This window comes from Molossus molossus, unplaced genomic scaffold (assembly GCF_014108415.1).
Source record: "Molossus molossus isolate mMolMol1 unplaced genomic scaffold, mMolMol1.p scaffold_m16_p_18, whole genome shotgun sequence".
NCBI classification, from domain to species: Eukaryota; Metazoa; Chordata; class Mammalia; order Chiroptera; family Molossidae; genus Molossus; species Molossus molossus.
This window is the reverse complement of record NW_023425353.1, coordinates 33,232,792-33,251,145: the sequence shown is the minus strand read 5'-3', so window position 1 is coordinate 33,251,145 and position 18,354 is coordinate 33,232,792.

Sequence of the window (18,354 nt, the reverse complement as noted above, 5' to 3'; positions counted from 1 at the left end):
TAGACTCCTGATTGGCAGCTTTGGTGTATGCCCACAAAGCCTTCTAGTGTTCTGGAGTTGCCCATCCCTGAGTTCCTAAGTGCTAGGAAAGGAAGGGGGCAAGCCTGGCAGCTGCCTGCCTCACTGCCACAGCCACCCTCCAGGTCCTGGAGACAGTGATACTCCTCTCCCACATCCACTGACATGACAATGTGTGTGAAAAGCTACCAGGACGTAGGGCAGGAGGCTGGGTGTAACAATACTTTGGTAGGATTTATCTTACCAAAAGTTAACTTAATTCTATTTTAATCCTTGTACAAACATGTATTAAGCATCTGCAGTCCTTTTTTGAGCCCACCTCTCAAAAGAAAGACCACCTGTTCCTGTGAGGTGCCCCATGCCAGAGCACGCCAGCTGTGAGTGAACCAGTTTCCAGGAGTTGTCGGTGTCGCCATCTCTCTCTGGCAACCCTGTGGTTCAGATGTCTGCCGGGAGAGGACGTGGAGCAGATCAGGAAAGAACTCCCTGATGAAGAATGCCAATAAACAACAAAAACCTTTGCTGAGGAGGTAGTATAAAAAAGGAAACCAATATCCCCAAATTTTGTCTTGATGAATTTTTAGGACAAAGCTATTCAAAGGTCTTCAAGAAACTGAAAGAAAAACAGAGGCAAAGCAGAGATGCTCCTGGGAATGTCCACAGGGAACAATCTGAGTTGGAAAGTGCTTGCCCAGGTTCAGGGTGAGAACAGAAGGACACAGAATCATGTGCTGACTGAATGCCCATCGGAAAGACTTTGCGCTTGCCCAGCAAAGATAAGGGAAAAGAAAGAATAGCGACCAGAGCTTCGATTAAAGAAAGGAGCAAAGGAAAGAACAAATATGTTGGGAATAAATCCCTGAGGCAATAGGAAAGTAGGTACAGATAGACCCATTAAATTCCAGGCAGAAACCACCTGGACAGACAAGTTTGCTGTGCAAAGGGGGAAAGAGAAAGGGCAAAAGAAAAACCCAGAGTCCTGTGGTTCAGACCTTGCACATAATAAGCTCTAATGTTTATTAATGAGTGAACGAACAAATGAATGAGTTTAGAAGAAGATTCTCTCTGATTAAATAGTTATGGAAATAATGTTTTAGATTGTTTGATGTTAGGAAAGGACTGGTAAAAATATACAGCTTGTAAACACCATTTACAATGAAAACAAAACAGATGATTTCTTCCTTGAAGGAAAACGTTAGAAAAACAGCTGCCTTTCCAAGAAAGATGGGAGAGTTTCTGTGTTTGCGAGAAAATGGCTGCTTTTGAAGCTGTATTTCACAGAGAACTCGGGGCTTGGCTTTGAATTAAACTGAAACCCAATGCAAGCTCATGTCATTATCAAGAACGGCACACTGCAGTGTTTGGGATCTGTCATTTACTTCAGTCTCTCAGCTATTCACATGTGTTCAGAAGAGCTGTTAGTCCAATTTTCTCTTATTTGCATTTATGTCAATTTTTCCCCGAGAGATACTTAAAAGTTAACAAACCAGAGATACACTTCTATAACTGCAAATATAGAAGCCATTTTGCCAGCACGAAGACACTTCCTCCATCAGTGGTGTAGTTTTGTTTTGTGTTGCCAAGATCAGGAACTCAATCGCATCTTCACAATATTATCTCCATCCCTTTGGCACCAACTTCTTAGCTGACGGGTCACTTTTGTGAAGTTAAGACGTCTCCAGTGATTTTCCTCTGTGATTCTAAACTTCTTCCATGAGCCCTTCTGCTATGGAGCCCACTCCAGAAATAACTCTTCAACAATGAGAGAAAGAACAGAAACCCTTGGCCGTGAAACTGAAAAACAGCACACTGCATCTGTTCTCCCCAGGCTGTAGGCAGCTCAGCATTACCTGCCTGAAGATTTGATACAGAGAAGCAAACTACACTCTTCTCTGAAGAGCTTTAGTTTTCACATATGAAGGCATATGAATAGAAATTGTATTGTTGGTATCGGTTCCTGGGAGGAACGTGACCTCCACGCACATGCAATAACTGAAATCATAGATGCCTCCTTGGAGCTTCTTCAGTACTTTTGGAAATAGAACTATAACAGAGTTGGAACTTTATATAACTAAAAAATAATCCACTGAGACTTGTTGGGTGGGCGTTTTAATTATTTCTCCATTGGGGACAATGTTTCTTTAATTGCAATATGTTTGTTAGCAATTGGAAAATGATACAGGTGGCAAATGCCACCTGCTTGCTTGCTGCAGGAAACTGGTTGGCTGCACATTAGAATTACCTGGTCAGATTTTAAATATACCAATGTCAGATGGTCTATCCTGGATATTATTAAATCAGATGCTCTGAAGCCACGATGTGGTAGACATATGATTTAAAAGCTTTTTAGGTGTTTCTAGTGAGCAATCAGGGTCAAGCATTGCTGTTGAAGAAAATTATGGCATAAGTATATAGGGTCTATAAAAACGAAAAGGCAAAAAGTTAAGCAGTGCTCCCCAAATATCTCAAATTTTCCTTCAGAATGACCAACCAGAAACATCACTGGTGTTCTCATCTCTCCACTTCCCTGCTGGTTGAGATACCAAAGGGGACCAGAACAATGGACACTCAGCTTGATGGGGGTGGGTGGGTGATAGGTGTTAAAATGGCCTAAAGATGGGGGTCAGACTAAGGGAGAATGAGGTAACTGAAATAAAGTAGAAAAAAGAATATTTGAATCCTCATGAGTTAAAAAGTAGGTTATATTCCATCTTGGTAAAATATATCATTAGGCTTCTGGTAAGTTTAAGGTAAAATTATATCCATAGAGCAAACCTTTTCATACAATTAAAGCAGATATTACACCATTCGATAAACTCAATGTCAATGATAGCTTCCCAACAATAGTGTTTTAGGGTCATGGCATCCCAGAGTAATTCAATATGACTACTGTGTATCAAAAAATGTTCTACTAGGGATATGGAAAATGACTTAACTAGAAGAAGACAGACAAGAAGTCAAAATTAAGGTGGCTGTTACTTTCAGTTGTCTGGACGTCTAAACCATTTCCCAGTAACTGGAGGTTAGTGAGAGGTTGCCAGGTGATGAGATGGCCACTGCAGGAGAATGGGAGGCCATTGATCGGATGATTGTTACAGTCATGCAATAGTTTATCCTTGTTACTGTGCATAGGACTTTGCAAATTTGGTTGTCTCATCACTTCTGCCAGTATAAGGAAAATTTAAACATCATATATATATATTCATATGTAACCAAATATATGATTGACATGACTCCTCTCCAACCTTTCAAAAATAACTCTATAACTTGAGGTACTTTGAATATTTTATTTTAACACCTAGAAAAAATTCTTTTGGTTAACATTTGTAGATTTACTGATTGTATCTATTTTGTCTTGCCAATTATTCACTGTTAGAGAGTTCACTCTCTAGGCGGCAGGTTGTACAGGGCTGGTATCTCCTCCTTTTTCCTCTGGCTGATGGTTTTGGACCCTCACCTGTCCAGCACTAATGACTATGCACAGGCAAGCTGAGATGATGAAATGCCAATCAGGGAACTCTACTAGGTAGCCAAGCTGGCTAAAACAATTTGGTTTTGACAATTTTCCATTGTCTATGCTGGCTTTCCCCATTCCTCCTAAGAACTAATTGCTGATCCTCTCTTTTGTTTTTCACTTTCCAATAGGCTTTAAATGTCTAATCTTGGCCCTGTTTTGGAGGTGCCGTAGCTGCATGTCCCCGGCTGTTGTGTCTCTGGCTGGTCTGGCCTGCTATGAGCCAAACGGGAGCATGGTCCAGGCAGGAGAGCCTTCCCTCATTGCCCTGATCCTGGCAGCACAAGACCTGGCCAGTTCTGACTAGGAAAGTGAACAACGAAGGAGGGTGCAAAATATGAAAGAGACACTGGTCAGAAAGTTCTCTTTTCTCCCTCCACTGCAGGTTGTGCTTTGAAAACCAGTCTTGAGAGGCACCCAAACCCTCTGAGATGAAAACTCACATCATTTTGCAGGTCCTGGTGGTGGTAATGTGGGTAGGGGTATAGGAGACAGGGGATTAATATTTTGGATTGGTAGGTCTGCTCCTTGCAGGCCCAGGTGTCTTTGGGAACCACCTCTTGTCAAAGAAAAGGAACAAATAAAAAGGGAGAAAATAAGGGATGGGGGAGGGAGAAACAGAAACAGAGAAAGGCCTTTGCTGAGCCCATGCCTTTGTGCACCGCATTCAAACTGATTTGTACCCTTTGTAGTCTTAATTATTTGTGAGAGCGGGATAACAGGAGTACCCAGCTCACCCATTATTTCCTGCATAAAAAAAGGCACACAGAAGCCGCTGATCATTTTTGAATTAGCAAACATGATACTAAAAAAAAAAAAGCATAAAAAAATTCATTAATACCATCAGGGATTAGGAGGCTGATTAAAGTGTAGCTGTTAGCGTATGCAAATGAGCGATAGGCATTTATCGGGGCCTGTGCAAGCTGTCTTGGAGCTGTAAAGCCCACGTATGTTTTTCAGCTGATTAAAATAGTTTTAAGTTCTGGATAATTTTTTTTTTTTGGTAGGGAATTAAAAAAAGAGCCCATCATCTCTACTTTCCCTTTTGGCGAAATTTCTCTAAAGTATACTCCAACCATTCCACTTGACTGCACCCTCTTGTGAAGCCTCTTCTGTGAGTGCTGCATCCCAGTTAGGGCGAGATGAGCTCTTTTCCGTGGCTCTTTCTGTCAGAGATTCCCGGAACTTTCATGGCAAGCCAGATGGGTCCCTTAGCAATGGGCTACCAGGACTCTAGGTTCTCTTTCAGATGAAACACATTCCCTTCCCTAGGCTGAAGGCAAATGAAAAGGTATTTGTCACCTAAACAGAGGGTGTCAAGTGTTCCTATACATGGGAGGAGACTGAGTTTGCTCACTCCAGAGCCTTGGTGATGTGAAGCAAGGAAGGGTGGAGTGAGTTAGATGGTGAGGACTGGGAGATTAGGACAGATCTATACTGAGACAGGTACTTGATGAGAGTTGGGTGATCATAGCTACCCTTGCCCTTGAAGCAAAGGCACTGTGGGGGAAAGAAAGGAGAGGAGGATTTACCCACTTTGGGTTAAACCCAAATCCCATTTTTAAGTATATTAGCATATGAGAATATTACTTTGACTTCCAGGACTACAGAGGACCACCCATTGATAAATGGTCTATAGATAATACTACTAATTTTTATTATTGTTTATTAAGTAATTACTATGTGCTAGGCACTGTTATAAACTCTTTTCATGTCTAAAAAAAGATTTTTAAAATTGATGTTAGAGAGAAGAGAGAGAGAGAGAGAGAGAGAGAAACATTGATGTAAGAGAAGAACATCAATCAATTGCAGGGATCGAACCCTCAACCTGGATATGTGCCCTGACTGGGAATTGAACCCACAACCCTTTGGTGTATGGGATGACTCTCTAACCAACTGAGCCACACCAGCCAGGCTCTTTTCAAGTTTAATCTCATCTGATTCCCTGCCACAGGGATAAGACTATGCCTATCCTCAAAATGAGAGAAAATAAATCCAGAATCTGACCTTTTTTTTTTCCTAATTGATTTGAGAGAGAGAAAGAGAGACAGAGACAGAAAGACAGAGAGAAAAAGAAAGACAGAGAGAGAGGAAGAAAGAGGTAAACATTGATTTGTTGTTCCACTTATTTATGTATTCATTGGTTGATTCTTGTATGTGCCCTGGCCAGGTTTGAACCTGCAACCTTGGTGTATTGGGATGATGTTCTAACCAACTGAGCTACCTGGCCAGGGCCTACAGAATCTGACTCCTTCTTAGTGTGTATATTGATAGCCTGCTGATTCAAGCCACTACCATCTCTAATTTGGATCCTGCAGTGTTTTCCCTTACTGGTTCCTTGTTTCTACTCTTGTTCCTCCCATCTGTCCTGTCTATTCTAAGGACAGCAAGCAGAGGGATGTTTTTAATATCATATCATCCCTCTGCTCAAAACCCCCAGCAACTCCCTTCTTCACTTGGAGTAAAGGCTAAGGTCTGTTCATTGGCCCACATGGCTGCCCAGTCTGCCCAGTAGCTTCTCTCACCTTATTTCTACCCCCTCTCACTAACTACACTCCAGCCACCCTGGCTTCCTGGGGTGTCCTCAAAAGCTCCAGAAGCATTCCTATCTTGCTTTACTTTTCTTTCTTCCATAGCACTTATTGCTTCTAATACAGTTTATAAAGTACTTATTTATTATGTTATTGTCTATTGTACCCAGCTAGACTATGAACTCCCCGAGGGAAGGGATCTTTGTCTGTTTTATTCACCAGTGTATTCCATGCGTTTAGACGAGGCATTTATTGTGAACTCAATAATCCATCATTGATCCGAAGGACTCCAAGTAATTTGTAACACATTCCCATTGAAAAATATGGCGAAAGCCTCAAGAGGCCAGGAACCATGTCTGTCTCGGTTATCACTCTATCTCCAACACTCAGTGCATGGTGAGCCATAAATAAATATTCATCGAGGGAATAAATAAATGGGACTAAACTTGGTAAGCATTATTTCTCTGTAAAACTATTTTCAGTTTTGATCATACTTAAAAGAAATAATCTTAGCCATTTATATTTAAAGGATGATTCTTTTTAGGCCCAAATACGTATTTATTAAAAAAAAATTTTTCGGTCTGAGAAAGCCAGGTCTTCTCTGAAAAGTGTTTTCTTTCTTTATTTTGAGCTGAAACCAGAACCATCTGAGCTCTCCTGGGTGTAGGAGGTCTCTAAGACTCAAGATTATATGAGAGGCAAACCCAGAATAATTTCCAGTCCCATAACTGCCTTGTCACTCCCTGTGGGGCCCTGAGCTCCAGGACCCAGGTTTGAGAGGGATGGCTCCCTGATTTTGCCTGCTCGCAAGCCCATCTCCCTGTCTTCTCTGGAGCTTCCATGTGAAGTCCAGGAGGAGGACGGTCCTCTTTCCTGGCAGTAAGCCATGGCCAAGGAGTAAACTGGCTGTCAGGTGGGAGTAAATTGAAGTTTGTTGTAACATCAAACAAAGGAACTGATTTATTGAGCATTAACTTGGTTGCCCGATAGTAGGTGTGGGGATGAGAAACGGCAGAGAGAATGGAAGAAACTGAGTGATTTTAAGACAGCTTATGGCTTCAAGGAGTTCAAAATGTAGTTAGTGAGTAGACACTGAGCCAGCATGGGATCTGGCTCAAGGAGAGGGCGCCGGTAAAAGGTTTAGGAGGTGGCTTGTAAAGGAAGGGGTGGGGTAAAGCTTTCTATGTTGGAGAACCATTGCACAGAGGCAGGAAAAGGAAGAGAAGAGCAACAGTGAGAGGGTTAGTTTGTTGGAGAATGCAAATCAATTTAGAAAGGTCAATGGAAGTTATTTCTGGAGGCTTTGAATAACATGCTAAGTGTTTCAGGCTTTGCTCTGTAGGTAACAGGGAGCTCCTGAGACAAGGTCAGGACTAGGGTGAGGAAAGAGAGGCATTTGCGGGTGCAAAATTTAAGGGGGTGATGAAACACTTAGTTATCAAGATAAATAATACTTTAATGCAATATTTTAAAAAAATCAAATTGACAAACTACAGCCAGACTTTTTGTTCATAAGTTTTATCTGAAGGGTTTGAGTTGGGGAATGACACGATGAAAGGCCTGTTTTGGAAGATTGACCTGGCAGTGGAGAGCTCTTCTGGGAAGCCTGGTTTGAGACCAGATCCTGCCTCTGCCTCAGTGGAAGAGGAGGAAAGTGGGAGGCCCCAGGGCTGGGGCAGCAAGTGGTCTAGAAAATGCCCCTCCTTCTGCTTCCAGTCCATCTTGCTATTTTTTCCCTATCATTCTGGCTTCTGCATTCTGCTGTCTGCTATTCCCAGGGACATTGGGAATATCAGAATTGAGTGGGTGAGTAAACAATTACCCACATCAGAACAAAAGAAAGGAAATACAATTGGTGTGAAAAGGTTGAATGATTTCAGCTGGAGTGGCCCTGGAATGTGGAGGCACCTAAAATGGGCTTTGCAGTGTGATCTGATTTGACCAGGCATAAATAGTGGGAAAACTGACTTAGGTTCAAATCCTAGCTCCACCATTTATTACCTGTGTTAACTTGAGCAGGTCATTTGACCTTCCCTTAACCTCATTGTCCATATCTGTAAAACAGAGATAATAATGGCATTTTTCTCAATGGGTTATCATCAGGTTTTCTGGAGATATTATATGTAAAGCCCTAGTTGAGGATTGTTATTAATAATGTTTCACAGTACAGTCACAGCATAGTTCATTTATAAAAGGTAGTTCCATGAATGGAGACAGCATTGGACACTCTAGTTTTCTGGAGTGAAGTGTAGCTATTGTCAAACAGCAGAAGGGCTTGAGTAAAAGCCTGAGTGATTTCTAATGTTATATTTCCCAATTTGGCTAAATTAATTAACAATTAATGTAATAAACCAACCATTACATGCTTATTGAATACCTGTTATTTGTAAACTAGGCATTGTGGGTGATCAGAGAAATACAAGACATGGTCTCTTTCCCCAGTGAAACTAGAATCTGGTAGATATGACTTGACATAAGGATATCTATTGTTTAACAGCTCGATATCCATTTATCCTTCTCTTAGTAATAGTATCTGTATTTTTCTGTGGGAAACTATCTTGTCCTCCTCTCTGTCCAAGACAGTTTATGTGGTGTTGGCACCAATCCCACTCCAAGTCCTGGTTGGACCTATCTATGGCTCAGCCTCAGCCAATCAGAGCTTTGCTTTTTCCTGGCCACTGTGATTGGTTCAGGGATGGCACATGACCCCTTGAGAGCCAATGAGACTTTTGTTGGACCTGCTGTTTTTCCCAATAGACTTAAACCCAAAAAGGGGTAAGGCTAAAATTATACTAAACATCTTGCTGCCACAGGGAAAAACCATTCTGAAAATGGGACCTAATTACAGAGTCAAGAGAGAGTGAGAGAGAAAAATATCCTAGTGATTGAGCCACAGAACCTAACCATATTTAAACCCACAGTTTTCAGTTATCAAGTCAAATAATTTTCTTCTTGTTTAAGTCAATGCAAGTTCCATTCTCTCTTCTCTGTTACTGATTCACTTCCTATTATTTTATGAAAGGACAGATTACCAAAAAACAAACTTTACTACACTCCCACCCCAGAAACAAAATGCTGATAAATAACAAAAAGAAATCTCTCATGGAATGAGCATTGTGCATACAATAACAATTGTGAACAAAGGGGTAAGTTCCTACTTCAGGAATTGGGGGTTTATGGGGGCAACTCCTCTCACTCTACCATCCTCTGCATTTGCCATTGACCCTTGTAATTGGCATGAAGCCTGCCACACAGCTTTGGGAACCAGGTGGCTGGCCACATAAGGCTCATGCCAACTTTCAGATGCCCTTCCTTACCAATGGGAGGGACAATGATTCAGACTATCTAGACTCTACAGTGATGAATAATCCAAACATAATTTAATGTTGGCTTAATATGCAGTCTTAAGAGGTGGTGAAACTTTGCAGTAACTTTTGCCCAACTTCCACCACTCTCTGACTTCTTTTCTCTGTTAATGTCCTGTTCTCAACTCCTATCAGCATTAGCCCCCTGTTTAACACTTTAAGTGTTCATTGGTAGATGACACAGGAAGAGTAAAAAACCTTACAAAACATATACTTCATTTACTTAACTTGCTCCCAATAAGGGGACTTCTGGTTCAATTCAGCATAAATACCTAAATTATTAACTCATACTGGGAATAAAATATAGCCATTAGCCTATTAAAAACTTAAAATTTATAAGATAGCAATACATCACCTTGAGAAGCCTTATGAGGTACCACCAGTATCTTATCTTTATTTTAAAATCCCTCATACAAGTTTGGGTTCGTTTTCTCCCTTTTTTCAAATCAAAGATCACAGTGTTGAGTTTAATTAGCGAATCTTCCTTTTCTGCTTACATGCCTGGATGTTATCCATCATTTACAATTTAGAGATCTAAACACCAGAAAAACATCTTTCTCTCTCATTAGTCTCATGAACCATATTTTGTTTGTACCACTGATTAGCTGTGTTGTATCAGAATGGCCAACTCTCTTGTTCACATTCTTGTCTCCTTTTAGAGGTTGCCTGCAGTATACAACTTTCATGTCTTTTAGCAAGGGTATAATAGGTGCAGGAATAAAATTATTTGGCTCAGGGAAAGAAATTGCTGGTAAATACCTTTTCTGACAGATAGAGTTTATTGTGACCAGTGAACATGCTGGTACAACTGATCCTTGCATCACACCAGAGCATACTCCCTGAAAATGAAATGACTTTTATTTATGGTAAGCCTATTTTCTTTTTTGTCAGTGATTACTCACCTCTAGCAGGTGAATTTTTTTGAAAGAGAGAGAAACATTGATAGGCTGCCTCCTGTACATGCCCTGATGAGGGAATCGAACCTGCAACCTAGGTATGGCCCTGACCGGGAGTCAAACCTGCAACTTTTTGGTATATGGGACAACGCTCCAACCAACTGAGTTACCTGGCCAGGTGAATTTGAACCTAGTTTTGGCTTTAAAGTTTTTAGAGAAATTATAGTGAAAATTTTATCAAGATATTTGACATCAATTCTCTTCCCTGTGCCAATAATTACATTCCTACACCTATTATATACCAGCTAAAAAGACATGCAATATTTATGATGCAGACAATTTCCAAAAGGAGACACATAAGAGTGTGAACAAGACATTTGACTGTTCCGACCCAGCACAACTAATGAAGCCTGCTTTGCCTGAGGTGAAAGCTGAGGCTCCCACATTTGCAGGCCATGACAAATCATAATGAGAGAACCTGTTCTTTGTGTCCAATTCTGTGGCATATATTAAGACCTAGCCATAAACCAGCACTGGTTTCTGCTCCTGATGACATCATTATCATTTTAAAACTTATCATTTATTCACTAAAGCAATACCAGAGCTTATGGGGTTGTCAACAGAACATAAATATAAATATAAAAATAAATCATACAATCAAAGTCCTCTAGAGCTGCCGGGGACTTCAAGGTCAACTGGTCCAATCGCTTGTTGAAGTGATGTAGCCATCAGATTCTTTACCTTTGTCCCCATGTTTTCATTGCTAAAATCTTCTTTAAGATGAAAGACCTCCATGAGGGGCTCACCAGGCCATATTCTTTCATCTAGCCCAAGAGATCATGCGACTTCTCTGTTTCAGGCTGTAGGGCATGTCTCTCTATGGATCTTACACTCTTTGGTCTTCTCAAGTGAGGTTGAATATAAGTTCTCTCAGCTATCTGCCTCTGTTGAGTTTGCTGATTCTCTGGCCATTGGCCTCAGCTGGCTAGGCACCTTTGCCAAAAATCCATGCTTCCTTTTAATTGATATGTAGTACTGGACAAAGTGGTAGCAAATAACTGTGTTGAATAGCAATATGGAAATCCTTTCACATATACACGTCTTAACACAAATACACTTACCCACACTCACTCCTACAAGTTATGTGACCTTGCACAAGTAACAACTTCTCTGGCATTTAATTATTTTTTATAAAATGGTGGATTAGTCTAAATGATGTCTTTGAACTTTCCATAGATATCTGTCCTAATCATATCTGTCCTGCTAGAAGAAGACCAAATACTTACACTCTCAAAATGAATATAAAAAGCAACTCTACTCAGATATTTCCTGACAAATTGAAATATCTGAGTAGGATGGAAGAAAGTAAAAGGTCTTATAAATCTCTTTCCTGAACCAATTTGCCTGTGTAGATTATGAACCTGATTTCTACTCTTTTAGGAAACCTTACTTATAGGCCTTGGATATACTTCATTGGTAAAATAATAGCTCTCAATGAGCTGGATTGCATGTCAAGAAAAGCTCTACTTTAAATACTTTAGAACTAGAAGCTTGATTTTAGTTCCTGCTGCCAAAGTTATCTTTGATGCAATTCATTACTCTTTGCCTGTTTTTCCACCATTAAACAGGGATCCCTTGCTATATTACTATAAAAACTTATAAACCAAATGAGGTACTGGATTTGAATTCTACCACATGTATAGTACAAAAAGCTTTGTAGATCACAGTTTTATATATATATATATATGTAGATGTTCTGAACTAGATTATGTTCTCTTGAGAGTAGCAGTTAAGGTGGTAGTGTTCCCCTCTGACCTTTACTCTAGAACACAGTAGAATTCAGTAAGGTTTGGTAGGTGGTTGACAGTATGTCAGAAACCCATGGCTAAGGTCAAGACATTCATCTTTTTCATCAGCCTTAAAACCAAGTAAACAAGCAAGCAACCAAGCAACCAACCAGGTTTCTGATAAGGAACTTAAGTTTCATTTCATTTTTAATTTTGTCCCGTTTTGCAATCAACCATCATGGTAAACAAATGTAACATTCTACCACTGTTTAGAAGGGGAAACAAAAGGAAACAAGGATGGACAACTTCCAGAGCACCATATATGAAACTTAAATGCCTGAGTAGCACTGGTTCTTTTATAAAATTCTAAGATATAGCATTTGGGCTATTTATATTTTGTTATGATAAAAAAAAGAATAAAGTTTTAGGTGAAAAATAAGTGATGAGCTTATAGAAGATGCTTACAACATTATTTTCATTGCTCAAAAAATACCAAATCAGCCTAAGCTAAAATGTCTTGCTGATGTCCCTAAAATATTCTATCTTTGGACAGAACCATTAACTATTTTTAAAAAGCCAATAATCAATAAGTCTTAATTTGTTGCACTGACATTTGTTCAGGTTTCATCTAGATGAAATTAATTAGAAAGAAAATGGTTTCTCAGCAATTGGTGAGTGGAAGGGAGGCCGTGGCAAGATAAGTTTGACCCTGTGTCGTGGAAACATTTTAATGAGGTTAAGCCTCAGCATATTTGGATCTTGCTGCTTGGTGAGTACTCACTGACATTTCTAATGGGCTACCAGAGGCTCCCAAAATGGGCCAATGACTTTGAAGCCGTTTTGTGGGTCAGTGGAGTTCTAGGTGGATAGAGATAATAAGAAGACTGAATAAAATGTATATTGTATATGAAATAAGCATCTGGGAGAAAGAGTTGTGAAGAATAACCTCACCAAAAACACAACACCCCTCTCTCCACAATTCTCAGCTGAGATACTTTAGTTTCTGAACACTGTTAATTGAAGTGAAGTCAGATCCCACTTCGCTGGCACAGGAGTCCTCTGCACAGCTCTGCCGGTGCCATGTACCGGGGATAGCCAGGTTCTGGGAAGGGTGGGAAAGTGATATTCATCGCAGAGCCCTCAAGGGATAGCACTTGCTTTAATTGCTTTAGGAACTCTTTGTATCAATGAGACTAATGGAATTAGACAAGGAAAATACTAGCAAGACTTGATCAAATACATTGGATTTCCCCCTCAGCACATAATTAGATTAAGAGGACTGATTCAGAGTAAACCCAAGGTGCTGGCTCATCATTAACCTAAGTCTCTGGGGGAGACCATAAGGATTGGACACTGAAGTTTTCAGCACTGGTGTTTCATGTCACTTGGAAGAAGTGCTGAGCAACCTGGCAGGTCAGTTCAACTAGGCCCAGGGTCCTGCATAGTGGAGGCTGAATGTAGGGAGGATCCCTGATCACAACATGGCCATTCTCTTCTGAATTGTTTTTTCCAAAGCAAGGCCTATTTTTCTTCCTTGTGCAACCTTGCTTTCCTTCTTAGGAAGACTCAGAAATAGACTTTTTTGTTGGGCAAGGGCTCTTTCAGAATTTAGAAGATGCTACCAGCCAAGTAGACAAGAAGAATTTTTAAAAAGTCTTGAAAACATTTATTTGCAAAGATATATGCACCCCTGTCTTCATTACAGCATTTATTCATGGCGGCCAGGACATGGAGACAACAAAAGTGTCCTTTGATAGAGGACTGGATAAAGAAGATGTGGTGCATATATACAATGGAATACTACTCAGCCATAGGAAAAGATGAAATACTGTCATTTGCAACAACATGGATAGACCTTGAGAATATCATGCTAGGCAAAATGAGTCAGTCAAAAAAAGCTAAGAACCATACAATTAACTCATATATGAGATATAAAACTGAAACTCCAATTAAAAAATGGGCAGAGGAACTAAATAGACACCTCTCCAAACAGGACATACAAATGGCTAAGAGACATATGAAGAAATGCTCAACATCACTAATCATCAGAGAGATGCAAATTAAAACAACAATGAGGTATCACCTCACACCTATCAGAATGGCCGCCATCAACAATTCATCAAACAACAAGTGTTGGCGAGGGTGTGGAGAAAAGGGGACTTTAGTATACTGCTGGTGGGAATGCAGACTGGTGCAACCACTATGGAAAACAATATGGTGTTAACCTCAAAAAATTAAAAATTGAACTTCCATTTGACCCAGTGATCTCACTTCTAGGAATATACCCTAAGAAGCTGAAACACCAATCAGAAAGAATATATGTACCCCCATGTTTGTAGCAGCATTATTTACAATAGCTAAATCTGGAAACAGCCCAGGTGTCCATCAGTAGACGAATGGATAAAAAAGCACTGGTACATATACACAATGGAGTACTATGCAGCTATAAGAAAGAAAGATCTCTTATCCTTTGAGACTACATGGAGGGACCTGGAACGTATCATCCTAAGTGAAACAAACCAAACAGAGAAAGACAAGTATCATGTGATCTCACTTATTTGTGGAATATAATGAACATAACAGTCTGAGGAATGGGGTAGTCCCAGAGACATGGAAGTGGGGTACAGACTGACAATCCCCAGAAGAGGGGGTGGTGGGGGAGAGATAAACCACAGAACTTATATGCATGTATGCATGAACAATGGACATGGACAACAAAGCTGGGGGCAGGACGGGGAGGGGGGAGGGCTGAATCAGTGGGGGAAAAGGAGAAACATCTGTAACAAAAATTAATTAATAAAAAATAAATAAAATTGAAACTCATAGATACAGAAACAGTATGGTTTTTACCAGAGGGAAGGAGTGGGGGTTAGGGAATGGTAAGGGAGCCAAATATATGGTGCTGGAAGATAATTTGACTTTGGGTAGTGGGCACACAATGCAACATACAGATCATGTATCATAGAAATGTACATTTGAAGCCTATATGATCTTATTAACCAATGTCACCTCAATAAATTTAATAAAAATATATAAAAATTCTCCTCCCCCCCAAAAATTGAAAAAATGTTTATTTCTTTTTGTGAGACACAATATCTAATTGCTCTTAATAGTAGTTTTATACTTTTTCTTAAACAATGGGAAATGTCTGTTTTCCCAAGTGCTTGCCAACACAATTTGTAATCAAGCACTCTGGTCTTTGCTACTCTAATAATTTTTAAAGGTTATTATTGAAATTTTGATTTACATTTATCTTATTGAAACTTAAGCATCATTCCAAAGGTTTAAAAGACATTTATATTTCCTTTGCTATGAATTATATGAACATACCACTTGCCCATTTTTTTGTTTGTTAAATATTTATAGTAGTTCCCTGTAATTTAAGAAAATTAACTTTTTGGTATGCAAAAGAATTATGTAATCAAATCCTTCTGTCTTCTTTAACTCAGTATTTCTAGACTTCCAAATGGTAATGTTAGAAGACGATATTCACTGTTTCCGTCTTTCTTTCTTTCTTTCTTTCTTTCTTTCTTTCTTTCTTTCTTTCTTTCTTTCTTTCTTTCTTTCTTTCTCTTTCTTTCTTTCTTTCTTTCTTTCTTTCTTTCTTTCTTTCTTTCTTTCTTTCTTTCTTTCTCCTTTCTTTCCTTCCTTCCTTCCTTCCTTCCTTCCTTCCTTCCTTCCTTCCTTCCTTCCTTCTTTCTTTCTTTCTTTCTTTCTTTCTTTCTTTCTTTCCTCACTTGAGGACATTTTTGCATTTATTTTCAGACAGAATTGGAAGGAGAGAGGGGGGAAGAGAGAGAGAGAAACATCAACGTGAGAGACACACATAGAGTGGTTGCCACCCGCACAACCCCAACCGAGGCTGGGGATAAACTTCAACCTTAGTGGGAACCGAGCCCGGGACTCTCTGGTCCACAGGCTGATACTCCAACTGCTGAGCCAAACAGGCCAGGGCACTGTTTGCATTTTTCAAAAGAAAATTAAAGTGCAGTTCTGGGCCCAGGAAGAATTTGGTGGGAGTCAGAAATTAGTCCAGTGGTGACATTCCAGGAAACCAATACTATACAGGGAGTCAGCCTATTCCTTTCCTGTCACCAGGACTCTTTTGTCTAGGAAATTTTGTCAGGAAAATTCCGGTTGCTCAGTTCCTAGCAATCAGCTGGCTAGAGAACACCTCTTCCTAAGGTGAAGACTTAGATCCCAGGATCCACATTACAGAGAAAATGCTAAGAACATAGGCTCCGTAGCCAGGCTGCTTGAGAAAACCAGGGAGACACCACTCTGACCCAACAATCATGGATGTGCTCTCCAGTGATGTCCGGTTGCTGTCATGTACCTGCTAATAGGATGAGAAGAGACTGGCATTCTTTGCCAAATATTATAACCCCAGTCTAACGAGAAATGCTTTATACAAATCCCAAGTGAGAGACATTCTACAAAATACCTGGTCACTACCCTTCCAAAGTGGCAAGGTCATGAGAAACAGGAAAGAATAAGGAACTTTCACAGATTGGAGGGGCCTAATGAGACATGACAACCAAATGTAATGTCATATCCTGGATTGTATTTGGCGGGGGTGTGGTATGGTGTGTATGTGTTGGGGGGGGGGGAGTTTTAGCAGAAAATCTGGTAAAATTGGAATAAAATCTAAAGTTTACTTAAAAAAAAGCCATAGCCAAAAATACATTTTTTCAGTAAAGTATTTAAGATTTATGTAGAGGTATTGAACATTAGGGCAGCACAGAAATGGTTGTGGGCGTCAGAGGGGTGTGAGCTGCCTTTGCAATTTCTGTTTAGAGTGATAACAGTAACGAAAGCAAGCATTTGTTTTGCAATCACTATGTACCAGGTACTGTGCTAAGCATTTTACATGCACCATTTTCTGTAATTCTCACAGCATTCCCAGAAGACACTTTACATAAAAGGAACTCAAGTTTAAGGAACTTACTAAAGATCACACAATTAGCAAGTGGATGAAGCCAGTCTGAGGGCATGATCACCAATTGCATCTGTGAGGAGTCCAAGTTGGCTTTACTGCTAGAGAACATCTCTTTCTGGTAGAATATTAAAGAGATGAATGATGACTATGTACAGGGGATGGTAGATAAGGTTGAAAAAGAAAAAGAGTTTATAAAAATGAAGGGAAAATCAATGGGCAAAAACTAAAAGCATTTTCCTTAAGATCAGTAACAAGACAGGGATGTCCGCTTTCACTACTCTTATTCAGTATAGTACTGAAAGTCCCAGCTACAGCAATTAGATAAGAAGAAGAAATAAAAAACATCCAAATTGGAAAGCAGGAAGTAACACTGTCATTATTTGCAGATGACATACATAGAAAACCCTAAAGACTCCACCAAAAAGCTACTAGAACTAATAAATTGAATTCAGCCATGTTAGAGGATACAAAATTAATATCCAGAAATTGGTGACATTTTTACACACCAAAAATAAACTATTAGAAAGAGAAACTAAGAAAACAATCCCATTTACTATTGCAACACAAAAAAGCAAGGTACATAGGAATAAAGTTAACCAAGGAGGTAAAAGACCGGTACTTGTAAAACTATAGGACATTGAAGAAAGAAACTGAGAAACATACAAATAAGTGGAAGCATATACCATGTTCATGGATTAGAAGAAATAACATTAAAATGTTCATACTATCCAAAGCAATCTATAGATTCAACACAATCCTTATTAAAATACCAATGTCATATTTTACAGATCTAGAACAAATAATCAAAAAATTTATATGAAACAAACAAACAAAAAGACTCTGAATAGCTGTAGCAATCTTGAGAAAGAAGAACAAGGTTGGAGGGATCACAGTACCAGATATCAAACTATACTACAAAGCCACTGTAAACAAAACAGCCTGGTACTGGCATAAGAACAGGCATATAGATTAATGGAACAGAACAGAGAATCCAGAAATTGGTCCAAGCCATTATGTTCAATTAATGTTGAGAAAAGGAAGCAAGAGTATACAATGAAATTGGGAAAATTGGACAGGCACATGCAAAAAAATAAAACTAGGCCACCAACTAACACCATTCACACAAATAAACTCAAAATGAGCAAAAGACTTAAATATAAGTCTTTTCATCTAGAAGAAAACATAGGTAGCAAAATTTCAGATATCTCATATAGCAAAATTTTCACTGATACATCTCCTAGGGCAAGAGAAACAAAGGAAAAAAATTAAAAAATGGGACTCCATCAAACTAAAAATATTCTGCA